Below are 15313 nucleotides of genomic sequence, written 5' to 3'. Positions count from 1 at the left end.
AAAAATATCTGCAACTTGATCCTCAGGGATTACATGCTTAGTAGAGATATGTCCAGCTTGAACCATATCTCGTATGTAGTGACAGTCAACTTCAATATGTTTTGTCCTCTCATGAAATACCGAATTATTAGCTATATATGTAGCTGCTTTGTTATCACACATCATTACCATAGGAGATAAAACCTTCACTTGAAGATCAGTCAGTACTGTTCAAACCTACATTAATTCAGCTGTGGTTTGGGCCATAGCTCTATATTCTGATTCCGCACTTGACCTAGCAACAACAATTTACTTCTTGCTTCTCCAAGAGATTAAGTTACCTCCCACTAATACATAGAATCCTGAGGTAGATTTCCTATCCTCTACAGAACCAACATAATCAGCATCAGAATAAGCAACTACCTCCAGAGTGTCTCTTTTCTTGAATAACAGCTCCTTTTCAGGAGAGGATTTTAAGTACCTGAGTATCATCATTATAGCGTTCCAGTGTACCTCAGTCGGTTTGTCCATGAATTGGCTAACCTTACTTACAGCCAGAGCAATATCAGGTCTAGTCACTGTCACATATAGTAACTTTCCTACCAATGAGCGGTAGCGTTTGCTATCAACAGGTTTTGACCCCTTATCAAACAAATGAACTTTGTTGTCCATGAGAATATTTGCGGGTTTGGCTCCCAATATTCCTGTCTCTTTAAGTAAATCAAGAACATACTTCCGTTGTGACAAAACCATACCCTCACTGCCTCTGGCTACTTCTATTCCTAGAAAATATCTGAGGGAACCAAGGTCTTTTGTGACAAAATATTTTTGAAGATGAGCCTTTGTAGCTGCAATATCATTCATGTTATCTCCTGTGAGAATGATGTCATCCACATATACTACCATAACAATTATACCTGAGTTGGTTTTCTTAATGAATAATGTGTGATCTGACGCTGATATATGAAAACCAAACTTTGACATCACCTTAAACAACTTTTGAAACCATGCCCGAGGACTTTGCTTTAGACCATATATCGCCTTTCTTAATCTACACACCTTCTGACACTCCCCCTCAACCTTGAACGCAGGAGGTTGCTGCATGTAGACTGTCTCAGACAGATCTCTATATAAAAATGCATTTTTCACATCTAGCTGACACAAACGCCATCCACGGTGAACAACTACAGAAAGAATAAGACGAATGGTGCTTATTCGTGCTACAGGAGAAAATGTCTCGAATAAATCAACACCATATGTCTGAGTATAGCCTTTTGCCACTAACCTGGCCTTATACCTTTCAATTGAGCCATCTGAGTTATACTTGATGGTATATACCCATTTACATCCAACAATGTCCACATCCTCTGGAGGGTCAACGAGGTCCCATGTCTGTTGAGACAGTAAAGCATCCATTTCCTCTTGCATAGCCTGCTTCCATCGGCTCTTGAGAACTGCCTTTTGATGACTCATAGAAATAGTTTCAGTAGTTAAGGCTAAAATAAAAGCTTTCATCTGATTTTCGAGTCTAGCTTCAGACACAAACTTAGATATATGGTATAATGTACACTGTCATGTCCCCTTTCGCAGAGCGATTGGCCTGTCATCATCAACATGAATGTCATTGCTCTCAGGAGAAGAAGTGGATGGAGGCACCAGAGGAGTTGGAGCTCTACGCACATACACCAATGGAGGATTGTGGAACCGTGAGATAGGAGTTGGATTCGATACTAAAGGCACCGATTCCAAAGGAAAAGGAGGAATAGGAAGTGGAAAAGAGCCATCTTGATCAGTTTGCAGCCGAGTACCAGTACTAGAATAGTATGGAAGGGACTCCAAAAAAGATACATCCGCACTGACATACTCCCGACGAGAGATTGGATCATAACATCGATACCCCTTTTGGTTTTTTGGATAGCCTATAAATATACACTTGCTGGCTTGAGATTCTAACTTATTACGGTCAGGACCAAGTCTGTGCACAAAGCAACTGCATCCAAATACCTTGGGTGAAAGAGGGAAAAGAGGTGCACTCGGATACAAGATTTGTAAAGGAATTTGGTCTTCCACAGATGATGAAGGCATGCGGTTGATCAAATAGCAGGCAGTGATAACTGCATCACCCCAATATGAAGCAGGAACATTAGATTAAATTATAAGGGTGCGGGCTACGTCAAGGAGATGCCTGTGTTTTTGTTCAGCCACCCCATTTTGTTAAGAAGTATAAGCACAGGAGATTTGAGGTTGAATTCCATGATCCTGATAAAATTGCAATAGTGTAGTTGTTTTAAACTCAAGAGCATTATCCGTGCGAATAATCTTGACAGCTGACTCAAACTGGGTTTTTATTTCAGTGACCAAAGATTTTAGAATATTAGGAACTTCAAATCTTTCTTTTATTAAAAATACCCAAGACAACTTAGAAAAATCATCGACAATAACAAGATAATAACGACATTGGGTCTTGGTAGGAATCTTACTAGGACCCCATACATCTGCATGAAGAAGTTCAAAGACCTTATGACTGGACTGACTCTGACTAGAAGAAAACAAACTCCGATGATGCTTGCCCAACTGACATGCTTCACACTGGAATGATGTAGTAGACAGAATTTGAGAAATGACACGACGAAGCTTTGACAATGAAGGATGGCTGAGACGACGATGCCACTGAATAGGACTTGAGGAAGAATCAACTGCAACATAAACGTTCTCCATAGGATGATGTAGATAGTAGACTCTATTTTCTTCATAGCCTTCACCAATCTTCTTCCCCGTCAGCAAATCCTGAAAATGACAACACACAAGATCAAATATCACCCTACAATTTAGATCTTTTGTAAGGCAACTCACTGAGAGTAAACTTTGAGGAAATGAAAGAGCATGAAGAACATTTTTCAATTGCAAGAAAGAAGTTATAGAGACATTTCCCTGACCGATAACCGGGGAGGAACTCTCATAAGCTAAAGAGACTTCTCGATGTGCAGTAATAGCCTTTAAATCTGAAAAGTCTTGAGAGTTTCCATATAGATGTCTAGAAGCACCAGAGTCAACAATCCACTTACTATCATGGGAAGAAAGATGGTCTCCGATAGAGTAGGCCACATCGTCTACAGGAGAAGACGAACTTGAAGGACGATGAGAGATCAACTCCTCATATTCTACATGGCTAAGACTGATAGGCTCACTAGGGGAATTAGATTCATGCTCCACCTCTAGTTTTATAGTATTAGCTTTTGGAACGTTTGACTTCAATGGAGGAAATGCAGGTCGTCCATGTTTATCCCAACAACGATCTTCTAAATGTCCAGATTTTCCACAATAGGTACATTGCAGTTTACCTCTACCTCCCATAACTCTTCCACAACCTCTGCCTCTGACATTAGAAGTATTTCCTCGTCCATAACTCGATGGGACAGCTAAAGCAGATGACTGAGATGCAGGTTGAGAGATGGCCAGTCTGCTTAATCGATTATATGCATCAACAAGAGTAGGAACATCAGACCCGGTCAACATTTGGACTTTAGCAACAGTGAACTCTGATGATAGGCCTGTGAGGAACCGAGTAACCATAGTCTGCTCTTGATGATCCTTTTGTTTTGAGCAACACAAAGGTTTGTGAGCATTAAGTCTCTCAAAGGCAGCCTTAACAAAAGCATAATACTGGCCCAAGGTTTGATCACCCTGCTGAAGGTTATATATCTCCTGTTCAACTTGGAGAATGAGGCTCACATTCGTCTCTTGAGAATATGTATCTCGAAGATTATCCCACATCTGTTTAGCTGTGTTATAATAAATAAGGCTATCTGCAATGTGAGGTTCAATGCTATTCATGATCCATGACATAACAATGTCATTATCTTCTTCCCAAGTATTATATTTTTCAGTTTTGTCAGTTGGCTCAGATTCCAATAGAATATGCTTCCTACGATGTCCAGACACCGACATCATAAACATCCTGGACCACCTTTCATAGTTTGTTTAATTCAATTTAACGGAAGAACCATACGAGAAAGGATTGGCAAAGGCTTTGTATTCTCCAATAGCCTCATTTTTGTAATCATATTTTGAAGCGTCACCCATAGTAAAAAAAACTTTAACAACTGTTACCAAACAAAAGAAACTCAACAACTATTACTGCAGCACAATAAGCAAATCAATGACAGTAATCTGTCTCCACCACGACGTCCAAAAAAAACTTTAACTGTTACCAAACAAAAGAAACTCAACAGCTATTACTGCAACACAATAAGCAAATCGATGACAGTAATCTGTCTCCACCACGACGTCAAAAAAAACTCCACACTATGCAGGTCCACACCAAAAAAAACATCTACTTCATGCTGCCAATCAACAAAAAAAATTATGATACCAGTGTCTGCTCCACGCAGTAATTCCACCAAAGCATAAACCCAGATAACAACGTCTGTTTCACGCTGCCAACGAAAAACTTACGATCAGTTTGCTCCACGCTGTCATTCCACCAAAGCATAAACACAGATAACAACGTCTGTTTCACGCTGCCAATAAACTTTGAGATCTGTATCAGATCTAACAAAAAAAAATATTTGCTTCACGCTGCCAACGAAACCCTTAAGTTCAGCTTTTGCTTCACGACATTTGCGCAACATCCATACCACTCACCAGATCGGGAACCCATGTAGTCACCACGACTTGTAGATCTGAGTCATGACACTTGTCATGCTACAAATCTGTTATCAGATCTGTACCAAAAGGAAAAGACTTACCCGATCTTCTGCAGACGATCTGCCTTCGCGTGAAAAAAGGATCAGGCAATCACCTTCACGCCTGATCTTCTACACGCGATCAGCCTTCACGGTTCTGCCTTCACGCAATCACACGATCCACCTTCACACGTTCCCAAGAACGTAATGCTCTGATACCATGTAGATTTTCGAGAAAGAGAGAGAGAGAGATGTCAATGTTTTCATTTAGGGCTAATCTCTTGTTTAAATAGAGATTAACCAAAAAAGGAATAATTATATTTAGGTCCCTTAATATTACTAAAATATCAGAAGCACCCTTAAGCATGGATAAAACATTAATTAGTTGGCTTATCTCAACAATTTATAAATAATGTGTCGCCATATAATTTGTGTGTATTCTGCCTCCCAACCACCTAGTGCTGGGTCTTTTCTTGACTAGTACTTGGTCCATATACGTGCGATTCAAAAGCCCATTAATTGATGAAAATTCTGTAAACTTTCTTTATCTTTGTCATGTGATTTATGTGGTTCATCTATATTTGACAATTACATGATTTTGTTAATGCTTAAATCATAGTCAATTTATAGCTGTATTAAACTTTTCTGGATTTGAAATATCAAAAGTTGGTGAGAAATGACAACTTTTTCGGAGATAAGAATAAACTAATTTATGCTGACTATAGAGCACCAAATACTGTCTCAAACTTTTGGCGACTAAAAGAGTTCTTGGTTAAACCTGACTGGGTTCTCATGTTTATAACGTGAACCACTGTTTCTTAGTGGTCTTTTTCTCTTGTGCTTGGTGTTACCTTGCAAATCCTAAGATTTTGTCCTTTTGGTTCAATATGCTGACCTTTCTTTTAAGTGCGAAATTAGATCATATAGTGGCCACATTTACGATGTTATATCCCTTGCCCTTATTAATGCAAGGGGTTTGTCATATTTTTATTATTGCTAAAACACAATTTTATGTACTAGTACTATATTTTTTAGAAGGTCAGACAAGCTTTGCAAGTGTGTTACTGTGAATACATCAAAATGTATAACTTATTGTTATGGATCTTGCACTCAATATTATCAATCTTGATTGTGTGCATAATTGATTTTAATATAATACTTTTTTGTTTTTAGGACAAAAATGACGGATAAAGGGAGATGACTTGTGTCATCCTTATCCCCACATGTAAGTTATGCTATTAGCGTTGCTGGTAGTGGTAGTGTTAATTCAAGTTTGTTAGCTGCAACATGTGATGATGGGGGGCCACTATGGGCACATGTGGATAAGCTTTAAAAAACTGGAGGTGGTGAAAAAAAGAGATTTTGATGCAAGCTTTGTGAAAGAGATTTTATTGGATCTTATACACGAGTTAAGGGTCATTTGTTGAAGATACTAGAACATGGCATTTCAGGATACAAAAGAGTTAATAAGGCAATGCAAAGACAATACAAGAAAATACAAGATGAATATAAGAAAAGGAAGACAATGAGTGATTATTGTACAATTAGTGTACCATTTTTAAGCCACTAAGAAGATGCTAAAAAAAAAGAAAAGTGGATGTAAGAGGTAGAGGAAGAGGAACAATACAAGCATAATTCAATACATATGGAAGGGAAGAGATGGATAGAAAAGTAGGGAGGTATTTTTATTCTAGTGTACTTCCATTTAATGCAACTAGAAATCCTTATTGGAAGGATTTAGTTACTTTACTAACAAATTGTAACTTAAGTGGCTATGTACTTCCAAGCTCAGAAAAACTTTGAATGACAATTCTTGCAAAAGAGAGGGCAAATGTTGAGAGATTGCTAGAGATTAATAAATATTCATTGGAACAAAATGGAGTTTCCATTGTTTCTGATGGGTGGACAAATATTCAAAGACGTCCACTAATTAATTTCATTGCTTCTTCGCTTAGTCGCACAATATTCTTAAAAGCAATTGATGCATTTGGGTAATATAAAAATGTTGAGTATTTGAAGGGGTTGTTTATAGAAGTAATAAAAGAAGTGAGTGATTAGAAAGTAGTTCAAATCATCACAGACAACACTCCAGTTTGTAAAAATACAACATTAAGTTTGGAGAGTGAGTATCCTCATATTTTTTGGACTCCCTGTATAGCACACAGCTTGAATCTGGCCCTCAAGAGCATCTGCAACCCCAAAGAGAAAATTCACCGGCATATGCTTTATGTTCATGAATTGAGGAATTAATAAAAAATGTCAAAAGCATTAGGAATTTTATTGTCAACCATCATCATGCTAATTCTATATTTAATAGGTATTCTGATATGAAATTGTTGAAGGTTGCTGAAACACGTTTTGCTTCCATCATTATGATAGTGAAAAGAATTAAGGAAGTGAAAAATGCTTTGGTTAACATGGTGACTGATGAAAATTGGACATTCTATCATGCTGATGATGTTGTCAAGGCTCAAGAGATTAAAAATCTCATTGTTGATGATGAGTTTTGAGATAGAGTCGTATACTTCCTTCAGTTTACACGACCTATTCGGGAAGTGTTGAGAGAAGTTGATAAGGATGAGCCAATGCTTCACAAAGTTTATGAAATGTGGGATGATATGATAGAAAAAATAAAAGTTTAGTTTTCAAGCATGAGGGAAAAAATCTTGCATTCGATGATTCAAATTTTTTTAATCATATTCATTCAATTTTAGTCAGAAGATGGGATAAGGGGAACACTCCTTTGCATTGCATGATACATTCTCTCAATCCAAAATATTATGCAAAAAAGTGGCAGGAAGGTGGTATTGGTCGTGTCCTTCCAAATTTAGACCCAGAGCTATCAAGGCATAGAAATATGTGTTTGGCAAGACTATCGAGAATTACATATTCTAAATCAAGTTACACAAGAGTTTGAAAAATTTTCATCTTCGAAATTATATGGACAAACATTACTAGCGAGAGGAGGAGAATATAGATCCTATCACATGGTGGTCAATATTTGGATCAGAAACACCTCTTCTCCAACGTCTTGCATTGAAATTGCTATCTCAGTCTGTTAGTTCATCCTATTGTGAAAGAAATTGGAACACATATTCTCAAATCCACAACATGAAGAGAAACAAACTCACCAACAAGCGTGCAGATGATTTAGTATATGTTTATTCTAATATTCGACTACTTTCGTGAACCAATGATGAATACAAGTACTAATTGTTCTCTTAGTTATTTGACTATTTCTTAATTTTTTCATTTAAATATACTTGTATTTAACATTTTCAAATTGGGTTTGTAATGCAGACAAGCATCATCCAAATTTTGGGATGTAAACCCAGAAGAGTGTGACTTAGAGGGAGAGCATGATTTCAACATTACAAACATGGACTTATCTGAGCCCAGTCTTCCTTCTTATGATGCATTTGATGATGAAACAAAAAATTATTAGGATCCATTACCTCATCGTCATATACATTGTGTAGGATATACTTTTGATATGAAATTATGCATTGTTTGCTTCTTTTATTAGTATACTGTATAATTTACTTTTTCTGCATTACTTATTTGATTGTTTCTATAATATATTTAGGTTGATTTAATTGTGGTGTTAGTTTTTATGATGAAGAATATAATTGTAGATTGTTAATTTGATTTATTGCATGCATGATGAAGAATTGATTTGATGATATTATGATAATTGTTTTTTATTTCATTAGTATTATTGTTAACTGTTAAAAATTATATATATAGATATATAGATATATACCCTCACGCACCCTCGCATCCAAGTTTTTTTAAAGTGCCGCATTGTCGCACCCGCACCTATATGACATAGATGAAAAGCATGTATCAAGACTAGAGTTACCGGAAGCGCCTAAGTAGTAGGGGAAGCGCGTTTCCTCGATACGTGTTTCGGAAGCGCAAAACGTCGCGCTTCCGAAATGCATGGGGAAGCATGCTTCCCTTTGATGGGAAGCGCGCTTCCCCCACACTTCCTCCTTGCTTCCCTCTTTTTTTATTTTTTTATTTTTTCTTCTTTTTTTGCTTCTGGTTCGCTTCCTAGACGGTTCGTGATTCGCTTCTAAGTCGTCCCACGCTTCCTAAAATTTTGAAAGTGCCTCGCTTTCCGCTCCCGCTTCATCGACTGACAACCATGATCAAGACTATTTTTTGCAAGAAAAGATTTGAACGACAAAGCAAGGGGACATGCATGTCTAGGAATATTTGAGTGCCTTATCCCCTTTATAGGATGAGCTAACACTTCTTGAGCCCAAGTGGGTAGTCGTAGAAGATGTGAAACTTAGCCCTGAGTAAATGAAAAAAGAACACTTTTTTCAATTGCATGGTTTACTCTCGGAATATGAACAAATGAGATCGTCTCTCCTCCATAGAACTTTTTTATTACCATTAGAAGAAGCTCTTACCAAAATTTGCCAAGAAGAGACTCGTCTTGGCATGACTAAAGTGAGAGATGAAATCTTTAGATTTACTTACTTATACTGATACAGATTAGGAAATCTCAATGATAGAGTCTCAACCACTGATTTGTGTCTTTTTAGGAGATTCGTTGATTTCTTAGAGATGCAAGAAGCAACAAAAGGTCTGACTGTCATCTATTGAAGCTGAGTATAAATCTATAGCTTTGACAACCATGAAACTTGTATGACTAAGGAATTTTCTCAGAGATATGAGAGTAGTCATCTCAAACACTTCGAAGATGTGTTGCGATAACAAAAGTTCAATTTATATTGCTAGCAACTATACCTTGTTAAAATATATGTATCTCTCTATATATATTTGTCTCTCTCTCTCTCTATATATATATGTATATAATACCCGATAGGGGTATTATTGTCTTTTCACATAGTTGTTTTAGCAAACAACTATTTCTTTTTCAATTTTCTTGTCTCAAAATCCAACCCCAAAGGGGCCCCACATAGAGTCATTGGGGCCCCCAACGACTCTATGGGAGCCCCCTTTGGCTCTCCTTTTGAGACCGCTTTTGGGGTGTATAAATAGGTGTGAACCCCTTTGTATTATTCATTCTAGAGAGCTCTCTCTCTTTCAATAAAGAGTATTTATTTTAGTTTGTGCCTTTCTCAAGGCTTGTTTATGTTGTCTCATAGTGGACTTGGTTATTATCTCTCTTGTGTATTGGACCATTGTTGGTCATTGTGAATGCTTTTTAACATTCTTTATCTTTTCGCGTACTTCATTACATGGTATCAGAGCCATTCGGTTCTTAGAGGAAGAAGCATGATATTCTTTTTCACATATATTCTTTGGTGACATCATGGAATCCAAAATCGACCTATCCTTCAAGCTCAATGGAAAGAACTACATGATGTGGGCATCGGCAATGGAGAACAACCTCAAAGGTAAGAAACTTTGGGATTATGTTATGAGTTCTATTCTGAAACCCCAATTGGAGCTCACCAAGATGGAAGGAGGTCATAAAAAAAGCTCTTGAGGGAGATGCTCGCCTCAAAGCCATTGAAGATCACCAAAAGAAAATTGAAGATTGGGAAAGCAACTACGCCAAAATCCTTGCTTGGTTCATGAACAATGTCGAACTTAAGGTATGTGCTAATATAGTTAAATTTCGCCGAGCTAATGAGGCTTGGTTCTTTATGAAGGGTATGTATACCCAAAAAGACCTTGCAAGAACATATTTCTTGCAAGAAAAAATTAGAACCACCAAACAAGGTGATTCAAGTATACAAGATTACTATAGTGCTTTAAATCCACTATGGGATGAGTTGACTCTTTTAGAGCCAAAATTGGTAGCTATGGAGGATATTGAACTAAGGCAAAAACAAATGGAACAAGACCGATTGTTCTAATTTTTGTTTCGGCTACATCTCGAATTTGAGCAAGTGAGGTCATCACTCCTCCATAGATCTACTTTTCCACCAATAGAAGACGCCATTGCTGAAATCACATAAGAGAAAACTAGGCTTGGCATGAGTAAGAACATTGATTAAGTGCTTGCCGTATCCAAACCTGGCAATAATGTTAAAACCTATAAACCACCCCATTGTGAAAAACATGGAAACAATAGTGGAGGAAAAAATATGATTATATGCCATCATTGCTATGAGCCAGGTCACATTAAACCCGCTTGCCCAAAGCTAAATGGAACATTCAAGCCTAAGGTGGCGTCCCTTGAAGAATCCTCTACCACCAAAGAAGATGAGGGCAAGAGTGGAGACCTCAAAGAAACACTTGGACAAATATCTTTGACTCTACAACAAATTCTCAAAGCTACTTCCTCCACATCGGGTGCAACCATTGCGTCTACATCATCACCCGGTACGTATTCTTGGATTTTAGACTCCGAAGCATCCTTTCATATGACCCCACATGAAAATGCATTGACTGATTTATGCACCAATTCAAAAAGCTCATGTGTTTCTACGATTGATAGAACCTTTTTAAAAATCACAAGTATTGGAACACTTAATTCTAAAAATTCTCAAAACTTTTTTATTCCAAAGTAAGAGTTGTTCCACAGTTAAATTTGAATCTTTTTTCGGTTTTCCAAATTGCCGACCATGGATGTGAAATATCTTTCTCATCCAATGGTTGCTTTTTGTAGGATCTCCAGTCCGGGAAGCGGATTGGGCAAGGCTATAGGAAGGGGGACCTCTATTATATGGATAATCTAAACCTTCCTACAAACTCTTTTTGTACTTATGTCCAAGATAAAAGCATGAAAACTTGGCATAAAAGACTTGGACATCCAAGTTATTAAAAAATGTATCTGTTTTCATTTGGAAACAAATTTTGTAAAGAAAAAGACATTAATTGCAAAGATTGCATTTTTTGAAAAATGAAGTATATTCCATTTCCAACTAGAACATTTCTTTCCACAAGACCTTTTGAATTGGTGCACTCGGATGTTTGGGGCCCATTTCCGGTCATGTCTAAAGGTGGTTACTCATACTATGTCACTTTTATTGATGACTTTACTCGTTATGTTTGGATTTATTTCCTCAATCATAAATCGAAAGTATTTTCTTTTTTTAAAGACTTTTATATGAAAATTCAAAATCAATTTCAAAGTAATATATCCATTCTTAGATCCGATTCCGGTGGAGAATACTTGCCTAATGAATTTCAAAATTATTTAAAACAAAATGGAATTTGTCATCAAAGATCATGCCCTAAACCTCCACAACAAAATTGACTAGCGGAAAGAAAACAAACATATTATAGAAACTGCTAGTATATTACTTATTTCTAAAAATATTTCAAAAAAAAAATTGGGTCGAAGCTATCTTAACTTCAACATACTTAATCAATCAAATGTCTTCTTCTAAATTAAAGAATGTTTCTCCTTATGAAAAGCTTTTTAAATTTTTCCCCGACTTCAATCACCTTCGCATCTTTGGTTGTAAATGCTTTGTTCTCTCACATAAGAGAGATAAGTTGTCTGCAAAGGCAATTGAATGTGTTTTTCTGGGTTATGGGGAAAATAAAAAAGGCTATAGGTGTTTTGATTTCAAGAATAACAAACTATAAGTTTCAAAAGACGTGACTTTTTTGAAAAATAAAAATGGATTTGAAAAGCTAGATAAACCAAATGAAATTGACTATATGTTCTTACATGATCTTATAGATGATATATGTGATGATTCTATGAATCATCTTAAAAGTATAGATGATACTTGTGAAGTATCCAATATTGAGATATCATCACATAATGATGATACTAATAATGAAAATATTCATGTTTATACTCGAAGAGAACAAGAACGGCCTATTAGTGCCTTAGAGAATTTTTCTCAACTTACCGAATCTTTAGAAGAAACCCCCGTTAGGCGATCTTCTAGAGAATCCGTTCCACCCAATAGGTTTGTGTCATATGAGTCTCTTGCGCCAAATTATCGGGCATGCCTAATAGCCTTACACTCATATTATGAACCCACTCATTATAATCAAGCCAAAACTCTACCCCACTGGATTGAAGCAATGAAGGTAGAATTGTATGCTCTAAAAAAGGCTAATACTTGGAAAATAGTCAAGCTTTCTCCACATAAAAAACCTATTGGATGTTGCTGGGTCTTTAAGGTTAAAACAAAAAACAATGGATCCTTAGAAAGATATAAAGCCAGATTAGTAGCTAAGGGATATTCGCAATAATATGAAATTGACTACGAGGAAACATTTGCTCCTGTAGCTAGAATGACAAGTGTTAGAACCTTAATAGTTGTCGCATCAATAAAAAAATGGCCAATATATGAACTCGATGTGAAAAATGCATTCCTAAATGGAAATCTAAATAAAGTATACATGGACCCACCACTCGGAGTTAATATTGGACAAGGTCAAACTTTTAAAAGCCTTATATGGTCTTAAACAAACTCCCAAGGCTTGGTATGATCATTTTAGTGACATCATGATTAAATTAGGATTTCGTTCATGTTATACTGATACTGCTTTGTTTGTCAAAAATGCATGTGATAATATTGTTATCTTATTACTTTATGTTGATGACATGATTATCACAGAAAATGATCAAATTAGTATTATTAATGTTAAAAATATGTTAAAAGATTGCTTTGACATGTCTGATTTAGGTTTCCTTAGATATTTTCTCAGCATTGAAGTTGCATATTCTCCCCGAGGATATATACTATCACAGATGAAGCTTGTTGTAGATATATGTAATAAATCTAGAATTTCAGATGATAAAAAAGGTGGAGACTCCAGAAGTAATTAACACAAAATTAAGGTTGGAGGATGGGGTTCTTCTAGAAGATCCTACACCTTACAAACAACTCATTGGATTTCTCACATATCTAACTATCACCAGACCAGACATCGCTCATGTTCACTCTGCTAGCCAATTTCAGTATGCTCCTACAACTGTTCCCATGAGTCCTGTGCTCCGGGTTGTTTGATACATCAAAAACACCATAACTAAAGGACTATTTCTATCATCGTCTTCTTCTTTGGATTTATTTGCTTATATTGATGCAGATTGGAGAGGCAACTCTAATGATAAAATCTCAACTACTGGCTTCTGTGTTTTTCTAGGAGTTTCCTTAATTGCTTGGAGATGCAAGAAGCAACAAAAAGTCTCGTTATTCTCTACTGAAGTTAAATACCAGGCTATGACAACTACTACAATGGAACTTATTTGGCTTCGAAGTCTTCTCAAAGATATGAGAGTTGACATTATAGAGGCTTCAAAGCTATGTTGTGACAACAAAAGTGCCATTTACATTGTCAGTAATCACACCTTCCATGAGTGCACCAAATATATAGAGATGGACTGCCACTATGTTCGTGATGAGTACCTACGAGGAACAATTACTATGCCATATGTCACATCAGAGTATCAGTTAGCGGATTTTTTCACTAAAGTTCTTCCTGCTCCCCGCTTCACGTTTCTACTTGGCAAACTTTCGGTCATCTCCCCGTAAAGTTTGAGAGGGGGGGGGGGGTTGTTAAAATATATGTATCTATATATATATATATATTTCTCTCTCTCTCTCTATATATATATAATACCTTATAGGGGTATTATCATCTTTTCACAAAGTTGTAGCAAACAACTATTTCTTTTTCTTTTTCAATTTTCTTTTCTTTTTTCTTTTTTCTTTTTCTTTTTATTTTCTTGTCTCAAAGTCCAACCCAAAAGGGGCCCCACAGAGTCGTTGGGGGCTCCCAACGACTCTATGGGAGCCCCCTTTGGCTCTCCTTTTGAGACCCCTTTTGGGGTGTATAAATAAGGGTGAACCCCTTTGTATTATTCATTGTAGAGAGCTCTCTCTCTTTCAATAAAGAGTGTTTATTTTAGTTTGTGCCTTTCTCAAGGCTTGTTTATGTTGTCCCATAGTGGACTTGGTTATTATCTCTCTTGTGTATTGGACCATTGTTGGTCATTGTGAATGCTTTTTAGCATTCATCTTTCCGCATACTTCATTACACACATTCGCACTAAACACATTGAAATGAACTGCCATTATGTTCGTGATAAATTCTTGAGATGAACTATTGAGTTGTCAAATGTTTTCTTAGAATATCAGCTTGCATATTATTTTACTAAATCTCTTCCTGCACCTCATTTTTTTTCTTCTCAACAAACTTTTGATGATCACACCGTAAGTTTGAGGGGGCTGTTAAAATAGAATATATATATATATATGAAGTAGATACAGTCATGTAATAGGTAATGCTCATCAAGGGCATTTTTTGTCTTTTTACATTTGTAATTAGGACTGTCCATTAGGAACAGTTTAGTCATCTTTTTTTTTCAATATATTTTTATCTTTTTGGTATGCCATAGGGGCTCTATGGTCAATAGACCATAGAGTCGTTGGGAGCTCCCAATGGCCTTGTGCTATTTTGTGTATATATAGGGACTGCTTGTCACCATTTTTGTTTATGCTTTGCTTAAGCATTCTATCAATAAAAGTTTATATTTTTACATTTGTGCTCTCTTGTATTAGCCTTTGTTGGCTCTTTGTATTGTCCCATAGTGGACTTGTGCTTGTGCACTTTGTATTTGTGCTATTGTATGCCCTTAGTGACTCTTGTTGTTGTACTTCCACTTAATTCATTACATCATTGAGGGAATCTGTGTCTATTGCCCCTCTTGCCTGTAGAGCCCTCAGGGTCAAGCCTCCTTCATGCTGCCAACC

General features: G+C 36.6%; 1 protein-coding gene across 4 annotated transcripts in view; it reads left to right on the top strand.

The window, feature by feature from the left end:
• Positions 1-15313, top strand: part of LOC149846167 (phospholipase D zeta 1-like) — a 170830-nt gene that overhangs the window by 28972 nt on the left and 126545 nt on the right. The gene's annotated exons all lie outside the window — the stretch shown is intronic.

Source organism: Nuphar pumila, chromosome 2, assembly GCF_984573655.1.
Source record: "Nuphar pumila chromosome 2, dmNupPumi1.hap1.1, whole genome shotgun sequence".
In the NCBI taxonomy this organism is placed as follows: Eukaryota; Viridiplantae; Streptophyta; class Magnoliopsida; order Nymphaeales; family Nymphaeaceae; genus Nuphar; species Nuphar pumila.
Note: the sequence above shows the minus strand (reverse complement) of the source record. Positions and strands in the feature narration are given on the sequence as shown.